This window comes from Pinus tabuliformis, chromosome Q (genome assembly GCF_031772625.1).
Source record: "Pinus tabuliformis cultivar Carrire ecotype Pingquan chromosome Q, CPIR1, whole genome shotgun sequence".
NCBI lineage: Eukaryota > Viridiplantae > Streptophyta > Pinopsida > Pinales > Pinaceae > Pinus > Pinus tabuliformis.
The window spans coordinates 633,164,099-633,178,478 of record NC_142296.1 but is presented as its reverse complement, the minus strand read 5'-3'; positions in this window follow the sequence as shown (position 1 = coordinate 633,178,478).

Here is a 14,380-nt window from a genome sequence, read left to right as displayed (position 1 = left end):
ATGGTATGGCCACATCAATGGGACATTGTGGCTGGAATCCCAAACCCACCTCAAATGGTCTGTGGCCAGTCGAGCTGTGGAGAGCCCAGTTATAGTTGTGCTAGACATAGGAGAGGCTCTCATCCCATGTGCGTGGATGCTTTGAGTTGTACATGCACATAATGTGTACGATCATCCTATTGACGACCTCTGTCTGGCCATCAGTTTGGGGATGGAAAGCTGTTGACTTAGTGAGCTTGTTGTCCAACATCGACCAGAGACTGGACCAAAATGTACTTAGGAACCTGTTGTCCTGATATGAGATGATAGACTGTGAAATCCCAAAGTGTACCTACACTCGTTCAAAGAAGAGTTTAGCAGTGGCTTCTGTTGTGATATTCTTCTTATAGGCCGCCATAATGGCCATCTTCAAGAATCTATCAACGACCACAAAAACACAGTCGTTTCCATGCTTAGTAGAAGGAAGGCCCGACATGTAATCCATGGAGATGGATTCCCAAGGTCGACTAGGGGTAGGCAACAGAGTATAGAGGCCTTGCTTCTTGATGGTTAGTTTGGAAATGGCGCAGGCAGTGCAGGATCTGATGTACTTCCCAACATCCTGTCAAAGATTCGGCTAATAGAAATACTTCTATAGTATTGCCACTATTTTCTCAACCTCGAAATTCCTAGCGGCTCGACTATAGTGCGCTTCCCAAATCATCTTGGCTCGCTCGCTTGAAGGAACACAAAGGTGTCCCAGGTGGCATAGTAGGGCATCCTAGAGGTGAAAATTTGGAACTTGCTGACCCTCCAAAAGCATCTGGTATGTGTGGCTAAATTCTATGTCACTTTTGTAGAGAAGTGGCCAATCAGAAGTCTTGTGCCCAAAAAGAGTTGAGCACGGTGGTTAACGTCATGATTAGTGGTTGGTTGAGGCAGTCTGCAACATTATTGTTGCTACCTTTCTTATACTTGATATTCAAATGGAACTGCTGTAGGTATGTCAACCACTCCTGATGGTGATCATTCTTCAACTTCCCTTGTGTCTGTATGAATTTTAGTGGTTGGTAGTTTATGTGGATGACCGTTTCCTTCCCCAAAATGTAATGCTTCTATTGTCGGAAATATTAATAATGGAATACATTTCTTTGTCATAAGTGGGATACTTCCGGACTGTGTCTGAAAGTGTCTCACTGTGATATGCAACAAGATGCCCCTGTTGAGTAAGGACTGCCCCAATAGCATAGTCAGAGGCATCTGTCTTGATCTCAAATGGCTATTGCAAGTCTGGTAAAGTGAGCACTGGTGCAGAGTAGAGGTGATGTTTCAACTCTGTGAATGCCTTCTATTGAGATTCAGACCAAAAGAATTTTTCTTTCACTCCTCCCTTGGTGACTTGACTCAAGGGCCAAGTGATATGAGAGAATCCCAACACGAACCTGTGGTAGAAATTGGCAAGACCCAAAAAGCTACAGAGCTTTGTCAGAGTGGTTGGGGCTAGCCAATCCCGAATGACTTGGATCTTGGTTGGATCCACATGCACCCCTCGTTCATCAATAATGTATCCCAGATATTGAACCTGGGTCATGCCAAAAGTGCATTTCTCCAAATTGGCACATAGCTTGTGTTGCTGCAATGTTTGGATAACCCATCAGATGTGTTGGAGGTGCTCTTCCCAACTCTGGCGGAAGATTAAGATGTCATCCAAGTATACCACTACAAATGAGTTGGTGAATGACCACAAGATGTCATCCATCAGCCTCATGAAGGTTGCAAGAGCATTCATCAACCCAAAAGGCATAACCAACCATTCGAAAAGGCCCTCCTTGGATTTGAAGGCAGTCTTCCACACATCGGAGGGTTCAATTGGTACCTAGTGATATCCTGATCATTCTGCAACTTCCCTTGCATCTGTATGAACTACAAGGGTCGGTGGTCTGTGTGGATGACTGTTTCCTTCCACAAAATGTAATGCTTCCATTTTCAGCAGGCTTGCACAATGGAATACATTTCTTTATCATAAGTGGGATACTTCCAGACTGTGTCTGAAAGTGTATCACTATGATATGCCATTGGATGTCCCTGTTGAGTAAGGACTGCCCCAATATCATAGTCACAAGCATCTATCTCAATCTCAAATGGCTATTGCAAGTATGATAAAGTCAGCACTGGTGTAGAGTAGAGGTAATGTTTCAGGTTTTCGAATGCCTTCTATTGAGATTCAGACCAAAAGAATTTTTCTTTCACTCCTCCCTTGGTGACTTGACTCTAGGGCCAAGTGAAATGAGAGAATCCCAACATGAACTTGTGGTAGAAATTGGCAAGACCCAGAAAGCTACAGAGCTCTACCAGAATGGTTGGGGCTGACCAATCCCGAATGGCTTGGATATTGGTTGGATCCACATGCACCCCTCATTCATCAATAATGTATCCCAGATATCGAACCAGGGTCATGCCAAAAGTGCATTTCTCCAAATTGGCACATAGCTTGTGTTGCCACAGTGATTGGAGAACCTAGCGGATGTGGTGGAGGTGATCTTCCCAACTTTGGTTGAAGATTAGGATGTCATCCAAGTATAGCACCACAAATGAGTTGGTGAATGGCTGTAAGATGTCATCCATCAGCCTCATGAAGGTTGTAGGAGCATTCGTCAACCCAAAAGTCATAACAAACCATTGGAAAAGGCCCTCCTTGGATTTGAAGGTAGTCTTCCACACATCGGAGGGTTTGATTGCTACCTAGTGATATCCTGATTTCAAGTCGATCTTGTTGAAATATCTTTCCCCCTTTAGTTGGTCCAGAAAGTCATCAACTCTTGGGATTGGGTACCTATTCCGGACAATGATCTTGTTCAGCGCCTGAGAGTCAATGAAGAGTCTCCAAGTCCCATCCTTCTTCTGTACCAACACGATCGGGATCCCACAGGGCGATGAACTTGGACGGATGTGACCTTTCTATAGCAGGTTCCTGAATGTTCCTCTTAATTTCGTCATTCTCCAGAATGGAGTATCGATAGGTTGGTCCATTGGGTAGTGGCGCACCTAGGGTGAGATCGATGGAGTGCTTGACCTAACAGTGTAGAGGCACCCCTGCGGGGGAGGTGAATATGTCCTTGTACTCCTCCATGACCTTGTCCATCTGTTGTTTTTGTGCGGAGGGGCCCTGTCTGGAGGTCCTTGCCATCGTCTTATTCTTTCCCTGACGGCATATCATTAGGAAAAAAAATTTCCTGGTTTTGGGAATGAGCTTACTGCATTGTTTTGCAGCAACCAAAGAGATGGCAGTAGGCAATGCTAGCTCCGGTATCCTATACAACTTATTTCCCAAAGTAACAATAAAAACATGAGGCCTTGACTCATACACAGCATGTCACTTCCATAAGCATGGTTGACCTAATAATACATCACAAACATCAAGGGGAGCAACGTCACATAATACCTCATCCATGAAGGGCTTGACGTTGTATGGAAGGCAACACTGCTGGCTCACACAAAAATCTCGTCCTTGGTGAAGCCACCCGATGGTGTAAGGTTGTGCATGTGCTGTGGTCGGTAAGCCTAGCCGCTTCATGGCCTTTGCCAAAATGAAATTCTTTTGGCTCCTGCTATCGACAGTGAACTGTAGTGGGGAACACTTTACCCACATCTGGGAGTGGAAGAGACGCTCCTCCTCCTCTAGATCTTCGGGTTCCTCCTTCTGGACCTTCATGGTGGAAACATTGGCATTGGGCTCCGCATTGATAATATGCTTCCCTTTTTCATTCCCCTTGTCGAGTTTTGACTCAGGGTTAGAACATGCATCTGATTCGGAAGCCTTTAGCTCAGCCACCAGTGATTGCTTGGCTTGACACTCACTTGTGTTGTGAGTGGAGCTCTTATGGAAATCACACCACTTTCTCATGTCCTTCTTTGGCTTCATGTCATTTTTCTTTGCTTGCAACTTTGGCGGGTTGTCCTGGGTCACCCCGCCTTAGCTTTGTCCTTTGTTCTGTGGTTTGGGGGCACCTCTTCCCTGCTTCGGATTCGCAGATCCAAAATCTCGCTTCTTCTATTTAAACTTTTGCTCGATCTTGACAACATATCAGTATGTCGTGCCAAGCGAGGAGATGTCCAGGAATTCCATCCCGTCCTAGATGTACCTATGCAGGAAGCCATAATACTTGAGAAACAAATGCTTCTCAGAATTCTTGATACCAAAATTTGTGCGAAGGGTATGAAAAACATTGGTAAACTCTGGCACATCTTGTTCTCTTCCCTGTCACAACATTGTCCACTTTATGCATTTATCCTCATCGCTCCCGACAAGGTAGTACTGAACCTTGATGTCATTCCGAAATGAGTTCCAGGTGGGTGCGGCTGAAAACAGTGATTTCATACTTTCATCCTTCTACTCACATTAGGTTTCCCACCAGTCCTTGACATGGGGGGTTGCTTTGAGAAGTGCAAAAGTGATATTTTCCCGGCTGGAAAAATCATGAATGGAAAAATATCCTTCTAGCAAATTTAACCATTTATCTAGAATGTCTGCATCTATCTAACCCTCAAATATGGGAATGTCAAAGTTAACCTGTACCTTAAAGGGTGTGTCGCTTCCAGAGTAGCTGCCGGAAGTAGATGTGTCACCCTTGGGTAGCCACTGAAGGATCTGGGCAAAGTTTTCCATCATTGCATTCCTTTGTCGCTCGAGGGATTCTTCGAGCAAGATTTTGATAGGATCTCCTGCCACCTTGTCTTTCTTTTCATCTTCCATGGGAGGCCATCAGGATTTGCGAGGCTGGTCTTGCAAAGGTTCGACCAGTTAAAGCCCTAACTCCTTATATCCCGACCTCTTTAGGGACATGCAAAGAAAAATGGAGAAAGAGCAGATTGCTCTGATACCACTAATCTAGATTTAAACAGGAACACAAAAAATTACAGGTATAACCATAAATACAATATGCAGTAGAAATAACACTTCATTTCATTAATATCAATACTGAAATATGCTTACAAACAGAATGGAAATAAGACTAGCTTGGGCAATGGTAGCTTATCTCTGAAAAGAGATGTGGCAGCTACATGTCATTGAATTATGTTACAATGAGGCTTGAAGACCTATTTATTTTTGAGAAGAAATGGAAAACCATAAACATCCAAAAACCTAACCCTAGGAGATGAACCGCCAAACTGTGGGCCCTGTTTGGGTAAATTGGTACATCAACTTCCCGGGGTCATAACTTTGGCATACGATCTCTGTTTGACACACACAATACCTCGTTAGAAAGATCTATCTGAGGACTACAACTTTTGAGTGAGAAACATCAATCCACAATCCATATTTCACCTAGTTTTCCCCAAAAAAACATCGTTTAGGGCCTCAAAATGACTTTGGAAGTTTAGGACCTGAAAAACTGCCAAAAATAGTAAATTGTGCTACAAATAAGGAAACTGAAAAACTAAAAGAAATAATGGTGGATTCCAAGTGGAATAGGCGAGTGGCCACCAATATCCACCTGGATCATTCCTCCCCCATTGCGTTGAGTTCCACCGTGAGATGAGGAAACTTCTGTTGAACTTGGTCCCTGGTGAAGGAGTTGACCTGCTTTGACAACTCGATATAGTTGGATCCTTTGCTGTCGGGTGTTCTTGATCTATGTGTCCATTATATGAATAGTTGTGGATTTCTCCATGCAATCTAGATTTAACTCTGTAAGTGTGAGTTGTTCTGCAATGTCTGATGTGTCCAACAATGGTGGGAAGCATGGTCGAAGGCGGTCCACATTGAACACTGGGTGCAGGCCAAGGAATAGTGGAATGTTGAGCTCAAATGCATTGTCTCCCATAGCCTTGGTAATGGTGTAAGGACCATATCGGAGTGGTATGAGTTTCCGATAGGCTCTGGTAAGGCGTTCCTTCTGCAAATGCAACCAGACTCTATTGCCCACCTGAAACTTGTGTGGCACCCGATGTTGATCATGTTGCTGCTTGTACTTGGCATTTGATTTCTCCATAATGTCATGGACCTGTTGGTGGATATGTTGGATGTGTTCAATGAAGCTGTTTTCCTTCTAGGCTTCCAATTGGACATGACCCGAATCTACTTGAGTAGCTGCAAATGGTATGGCCACATCAATTGGGCATAGTGGCTGGAATCCCAAACCCACCTGAAAAGGGTTGTGGCCAGTCGAGCTGTGGACAGCCTAGTTATATATGTGTTGGACATTGGGGAGGATCTCATCCCATGTACGTGGATGCTTTGAGTTGTACATGCACAGAATGTGTACGATCATCCTATCGACGACCTCTGTCTGGCCATCAGTTTGGGGATGGAAAGTTGTGGACTTAGTGAGCTTGGTGTCTAGCATCGACCAGAGACTGGACCAAAATGTGCTGAGGAGCCTGTTTTCCTGATCTGAGGTGATAGACTGTGAGATCCCAATGTGCACCCACATTTGTTCAAAGAAGAGTTTAGCAGCAGCTTCTACTGTGATATTCTTCTTGCAGGTCGCCATAATGGCCATAGTCAAGAATCTGTTGACGACCACAAAAGCAAAGTCGTTGCCATGCTTAGTAGAAGGAAGGCCCAACATGTAATCCATGGAGATGTATTCCCAAGGTCGACTAGGGGTAGGCAATGGAGTATAGAGGCCTTGCTTCTTGATGGTCAGTTTGGCAATGGCACAGGCAATGCAGGATCTGATGTAATTCTCGACATCCTCTTAAAGATTCGACCCATAGAAATACTTCTACAGTACTGCCACTTTTTTCTCAACCCCAAAATGCCCAACGGCCCGACTGTAGTGCACTTCCCAAATCATCTCGGCTCATTCGCTTGAAGGAACACAAAGCTTTCCCAGGTGGCATAGCAAGGCATCCTAAAGGTGAAAATATGGAACTTGCTAACCCTCCAAAATCATCTGGTATGTGTGGTCGAATTTTGGGTCGCTTTTGTAGAGAAGTGGCCAATCAGAAGTATCGTGTTCACAAGAGTTGAGCACAGTGGTTAACGCCATGATCAGTGGTTAGCTGAGGCAGTCTGCAACATTATTGGTGCTACCCTTCTTATATTTGATATTCAAATGGAATTGTTGCAGGTATGTGGACCACTTTTATTGGCATCATTCTGCAACTTCCCTTATGTCTGTATGAACTTCAGGGGTTGGTGGTTTGTGTGGATGACTGTTTGCTTCCCCAAAATGTAATGCTTCCATTGTCGGAAAGACAACACAATGGAATACATTTCTTTGTCATAAGTGGGATACTTCCGGACTGTGTCTGAAAGTGTCTCACTATGATATGCAACTGGATACCCCTGTTGAGTAAGGACTACCCCAATAGCATAGTCAGAGGCATCTGTCTCGATCTCAAATGGCTATTGCAAGTCTGGTAAAGTGAGCACTGGTGCAGAGTAAAGGCGATGTTTCAACTCTGCAAATGCCTTCTATTGAGATTCAGACCAAAAGAATTTTGCTTTTGCTCCTCCATTGGTGACTTGACTCAAGGGCCAAGTGATATGATAGAATCCCAACATGAACCTACAGTAGAAATTGGAAAGACCCAAAAGGCTACAGAGCTCTTCCAGAGTGGTTGGGGCTAGCCAATCTCAAATGACTTGGATCTTGGTTGGATCCACATGCACCCCTCATTCATCAATAATGTATCCCAAATACTAAACTTGGGTCATGCCAAAAGTGCATTTCTCTAAATTGCCACACAACTTGTGTTGCCGCAGTGTTTAGAGAACCTGTTGGATGTGGTGGAGGTGCTCTTCCCAACTCTGGTTGAAGATCAGGATGTCATCCAAGTATACCACTATAAATGAGTTGCTGAATGACCACAAGATGTCATCCGTCAACCTCATGAAGGTTGCAAGAGAATTATTCAACCCAAAAGGCATAACCAACCATTTGAGAAGGCCCTCCTTGGCTTTGAAGGCAATCTTCTGCACATCGGAGGGTTCGATTGGTACCTGGTGATATCCTGATTTCAAGTCAATCTTGCTGAAATATTCTTCCCCCTTCAGTTGGTCCAGAAGGTCATCAATCCATGGGATCAGCTACCTATTCCAGACAGTGATCTTGTTCAACACCCGATAGTTAATGCAGAGTCTCCAAGTCCTGTCCTTCTTCTGTACCAACACGATCGATCTCCCACAGGGCAATGAACTCAGACGGATGTGAGATTTCTACAACAACTCCTAAATTTGCCTCTTGATTTCATCGTTCTCCAGAACAGAGCATTAATAGATTGGTCCATTGAGCAGTGATGCACTTGGGGTGATATCAATGGAGTGCTTGACCTGACAGTGCAGAGGCACCCCTCCGGGGGAGGTGAAAATGTCCTCGTACTCCTCCAAAACCTTGTCCATCTGTTGTTTTTGTGCGGAGGGACCCTATCTAGAGGTCATGGCCACCATATTCTTCTTTCCCTGAGGGTGTATCATCAGGGAAAAAAATTTCATAGTTTTGGAAATGCGCTTACTGCATTGTTTTGTAGTAACCAAAGAGATGGCGATAGGCGATGCTACCTCTAGTATCTTGTACAGCTTATTTCCCAAAGTAACAATAACAGCATGAGGCCTTGACTCATACACAACATGTCGCTTCCATAAGTATGGTTGACCTAATAATAACTCACAAACATCAAGGGGAGCAACGTCACATAATACCTCATCCGTGAAGGGCTTGATGTTGTATGGAAGGCGGCACTGTTGGCTCACGCGAAGATCTCATCCTTGGTGAAGCCACCGGATGGTGTACGTTGTGGATTTGTTGTGGATTTGTTGTGGTTGGCAAGCCCAGCCACTTCACAACCTCTGCCAAAATCAGGTTCTTTTGGCTCCCCCTATCGACAATGAACTATAATGGGGAACCCTTTACCCACATCTAGGAGTGGAAGAGGCGCTCCTCCTCCTCTAGATCTTTGGGTTCCTCCTTCTAGATCTTCGTGGTGGCAACGGTGGCGTTGGGCTCTGCCTCGATAATCTGCTTCCCTTTGTCATTCCCCTTGTCGGGTTCTTACTTAGAGTCGGAACATGCATCTAATTCTGAAGCCTTTAGCTCAGCCACCAGTGACTTCTTTGCCCGATACTCACTTGCGTTGTGAGTGGAGCTCTTACGGAATTCACACCACTTTCCCGTGTCCTTCTTCGGCTTCACAACTTTGTTCTTTTCTTATGGCTTTGGTAAGTTGTCCTGGGCCACCCCACCTTGGCTTTGTCCTTTGTTTTGTAGTTTGGGGGCACCTTTCCCCTACTTCAGATTCGCAAATCCAAAGTCTCGCTTCTTCTGTTTAAATGTTTGCTCGATCTTGATGGCATATCGGTATGTCGTGCCGAGAAAGGAGATATCCAAGAATTCCATCTCATCTTGGATATACCTATGCAGGTAGCCGCAGTACTTGAGAACCAAATGCTTCTCAAAATCCTTTATACCCAACTTTGTGCGAAGGGTATGAAAAACATTTGTAAAATCTGGCACATCCTGGTCCCTTCCCTGTCACAGTGTCGTCCACTTTATGTATTTATCCTCATAGCTCTCGATAGGGTAGTACTACTCCTTGATGGCATCCAACAATGATTTCCAGGTGGGTGCGGCTAAAAACAGTGAGTTCATACTTTCATCCTTCTGCTCACAGTAGGTTTCCCACCAGTCCTTGACGTGGGGGGTTGCTTTGAGAAGTGCAAAAGTGATATTTTCCTGGCTAGAAAAATCATGAACGGAAAAATATCCTTCTAAAAAATTTAACCATTTATCTACAACGTCTGCATCTATCTAACCCTCAAATATTGGAATGTTAAAGTTAACTTGTACATTAAAGGGTGTGGTGCTTCCAGAGTAGCTGCCTAAAGAAGATGCGTCGCCCTTAGGTAGCCGCTGAAGGATTTGGGCAAAGTTGTCCATCATCATGTTCCTTTTTCGCTCAAGGGCTTCTTCGAGAAATATTTTGATAGGATCTCCTGCCCCCTCATCTTTCCTTTCATCCGTTGTGGGAGGCCGTCGGCATTTGCGAGGCTGGTCTTGCAAAGGCTCAACCAATTCAAGCCCTAACTCCTTATATCCCGACCTCGTTGGGGACATGCAAAGAAAAACAGAGAAAGAGAAGACTGCTCTGATACCACTGATCTAGATTTAAACAGGAACACAAAAAATTACAAATATAACCATAAATACAAAGATGGCGTAGAAATAACACTTCATTTCATTAATATCAAATACTGAAATATGCTTACAAACAGAATGGAAATAAGACTAGCTCGGGTGATGGTAGCTTATCTCTGAGAAGAGATGCGGCAGCTACATGCCTCTAAAATGTGTTACAATGAGGCTCGAAGGCCTATTTATTGTTGAGAAACAATGGAAAACCATAAACATCCAAAAACCTAACCCTAGGAGATGAACCGCTAAATTGTGGGCCTCGTTTGGGTAAATTGGTACATCAACTTCCTGGGGTTGTAACTTTGGCATACGATCTTCATTTGACATGCACAATACCTCGTTAGAAAGATCTATCTGAGGACTACAACTTTTGGGTGAGAAAAAATGGTGTATGATCTATGTTGCTCTGGGTTTTTCCAAAAAACATTGTTTAGGGCCTCAAAACGGCTCTAGAAGTTCAAGACCCAAAAAATTGCCAAAAATAGTAAATTTTGCTACAAATAAGGAAATTGAAAAACTAAAAGAAACAATGGTGGGGGTCCAAGTGAAATAGGCGGGTGGCCACCAATATCCACCTAGATCACAAAGTTCACTTCCAAGTTTTGGAAGGAGTTATCTGCAGGTTTGGGCACAAAGTTGGCCTTCAATACAACTTATCACCCACAGACAGATTGACAGACTGAGAGGGTCAATAGGATATTGGAGGACATGTTGAGGATGTACGTGATGCATCAGAAACAAAAGTGGGAAGAGTATCTTCCACTGGAAGAGTTCTCTTATAAAAATGGGTATCGGGAATCTTTGAGGATGAGTCTGTTTGAGGCATTGTATGGGCGGAGTTGCAATATTACCATTAGTTGGAGTGATCCAGTTAACAGGGCGTTGATTGGACTGGACATGTTGGCAGACATGGAATAGGAAATGCATGTTATAAGGAAGAATCTAAAGGCAACAAGATAGGCAGAAGAGCTATGCAAATCAGAACAAGTTGTTCAAGAAGTTCTAGGTTAGGGAACATGTGTAATTGCACATCAAACCAAAGAAGAGATCCTTATGGATTAGATCATGTGCCAAGTTGGCACCATGGTTTTGTGGACCATTCAATATTATTGAGAGGATCAGACCAGTAGCCCATTGACTTTCACTGCCACTGATAGTGAAAGTCCATGATGTTTTCCACGTGTCATTGCTTAAGAAGTATGTTAAATATTTTGATCATTTGATTGATTGGTCTGTATTGCAGGTGGAACTAGATGGAGAATTCTAGCCGGAGCCTCAGTGTATATTGCGGAAAAAGGTGCTCATGCTCTGGAACCAGGAAATCGAGCAGGTTAAAGTACAGTGGAAGCACTTTGGGTCCGGTGAAGCTACATGGGAGATGGCAGATCATATGCGGGCTATGTATCCTTCATTCTTTTCTAGTTGAGGCAAAGCAGTTTTGGTATGGTGTTTTATTATATGTCTTTGGTATGTTTTGATACATGTTTGATGATTTTTTGGTATATGTACATATTCATATGGATGTAAATACCGCCATGAGATATGTTATAAAGCTCCAATAATTCGTATGGGTGTCATGTCATTATAGTTGTCATGTTGTTATGTTTCCATGTTGCTTTTCTTTTCAATAGGGTGATCATTGTAAATTGTTAGATCCCTATACTATTAGGGTAATCCCTTATTTTTATTAGTGAAACCCCGTTATTGTATTGTTGTGCCCATATAGTCCCCATGTTTTTATTTTTGTGCCCCATAGAAGCCAATTATTGTTATTGTTGTGCCCTTACAATACTATTGTTATGTAGGCTCTGATTATATTGTGACCCCATAGACTCCTATATATAGAAAGGAGGTCTTGTCATTTGTACCATCCAAGAATTTTTCATTTGTGTAATGTAAAGGAGGTTTCCCCCTCAAAGAGGCTAATTTTGAAGTCATTGATCTATCTCTTTTTTTATTTTGTGAGCTCATTTCATAACATTTGGTATTAGTACTTTGGATTCTAGGGTTTCCTTGCTTCAAACAGGTCATCGTGGAATTTTGTCTATAACATTGTTTCTATGAAGCTTCAGAGGTGGAAAGTAAAACCTATTTGAGCCGAAATGTTGATGAACTTCGTGTCTGAATTTCAGATATTTTCAGAGATATGAGATAAGGAAGTTAGGGTTTTTGCAGACTCTAGAATTCCATCTCAAACAGGTGACCTAGGGAAAATTGTCATAACTTTTTCTCTGAGAATCAGATTCAAATTTCATAAAATGTGACAGAAATAGTACGGACTTTAGTTTGGTGGGTACCGTTTTCATGGCTGAAGGTCGAAACAGTGACACGTGGAATCTCATACAAGTTTTCTCTACTGAACCAGTCTATAATCAGGTCAACATGGGAGATTGGGCATAACGCTTTATTGGGGAATCCAATCTTAATCAGACTTGTGGGGTTGGAAATAGGAATTAGAAGGCTACCACAAGCGGAAATTTTAGAACTTGGAGATTCGAAATTACATAGTTATAGTCAAGCTCCTAAAAGCAAGAAAAAGAATGACTCGAATCAAGAAAATAGAAACACCTAGTAAGCAAAATTGGATGGATGATTTGAAGAATGTGATCGAAGCTAAGATAAATAGTTTTATCTATGCCATGTAAGACAATATCGATGGTATAGAAGCAGAATTGAAAGGAAACATGGAATATTTGAAGAAAGACAGGAGAGGTTTGAAGGAAGGTTGGACAAAGTTGCTACAAGAAAGGCTTCCTAATAATGAAAAGGTAGTAGAGGAACCTCATGATGAGAACAAAAGAAATTTTACTCATGATTTCATAGAATCTAACATTGTACTGAAGACCCACCATATTCCAAAGATAGATATGAGGAAGTTTGATGGCAAGGATCTAGTAACTCGGGTACTACAGATGGAGCAATATTTTGATCTACATGATATGCAACCATCACAAAAGGTACATATTGCATATTTATATTTAGAGCCCAATCAGTTTCTATGGTATAGATGGATTTATTCTCATAAACCACTTGTCACCTAGTAAATTTTATAAGAGGAAATGATAGCACAATATCATGATACAAAGAGAAACACCTTCTTTAGCCAATTGATAAATCTCAAACAAAAGGGTTGTTGGGTCCCTATAATACCAGTTATTACCCCATTACTATTGTATTTGTATCCCTTATTAATATTGTTGTGCCCATGTTGTCCCCATATTGTTATTACTGTGCCCCATAGAATCCCTCTATTGTTATTTTTGTGGCTTTATATTATTATTGTTAGGTCGGCTGGGTTATATTGTGACTCTTTAGACTCCTATATATAGAAAGGAGGTTTTGTCATTTGAATCATCCAAGAATTGTTCATTTATGTAATGTAAAGGAGGTTTCCCCTTGAAGAGGCTAAATTCTAAGGTGTTGATCTATCTTTTCTATCTTTTTCTTGAGCTGGTTTCATAACATTTGGTATCAGATCTTTGTATTCTAGGGTTTCGCTCCTCCAAACAGGTCATCATGTCATTTTCACTATAAATTTTTTTATGCGAGGTTTCAGAAGCTAAAAAGAAAACCCATTTGAGAAGAAATCACGCTAAATCTCGGGTCTGAGTTTCAGATCTTTTGCGCTATATTTGCGGAGATATGATCTGAGGAAGTTGGTCTTTTTGCAGACTCCTGAATTACATTCCAAATAGGTGACCTGGGGAAAATCGTCATAACTTTCACTCTGAGCATCGGATTGAAATTTCCTAAGAAGGTACAGAAAGAGGGCGGATTGTAGTTTCGTGTATATCTTTTTCAGAGGCAAAGGTTGAAACAGGGACATGTGGCACGTCGTACAAGTTTGCTCTACTGAACTAGTCTATAATCAAGTCACTGTGGGAGATTTGACATAACTCTTCCTTGGAGAATCCAATTGGGATCAGACTAGTGGCATTGGAAAGAGGATATAGAGGGCTATTACAGATCACAATTTCAGAACTAGATGATCCAAAATTACAGAGATACATCAGAGGCAATATCGAGCTCCTACAAAGTGAAAAAGGGTGTGTAGATTTTTTTAAATTTTTGCTTAAGCTTGGTTTGAAAAATTATTTTGAAGGAATTCAAAGGGCATAGTAGAGCATTGTTATTAGTAACTGATGCCCCGAGGAAAGAAAATACAAACACCTAGTAAGCAACCTGAAAGATCTAGCATGACTCATGAAGAAGAGAAAGAAATGCTACATGATATATCAAAATTACAAGACCAAGTACAACAA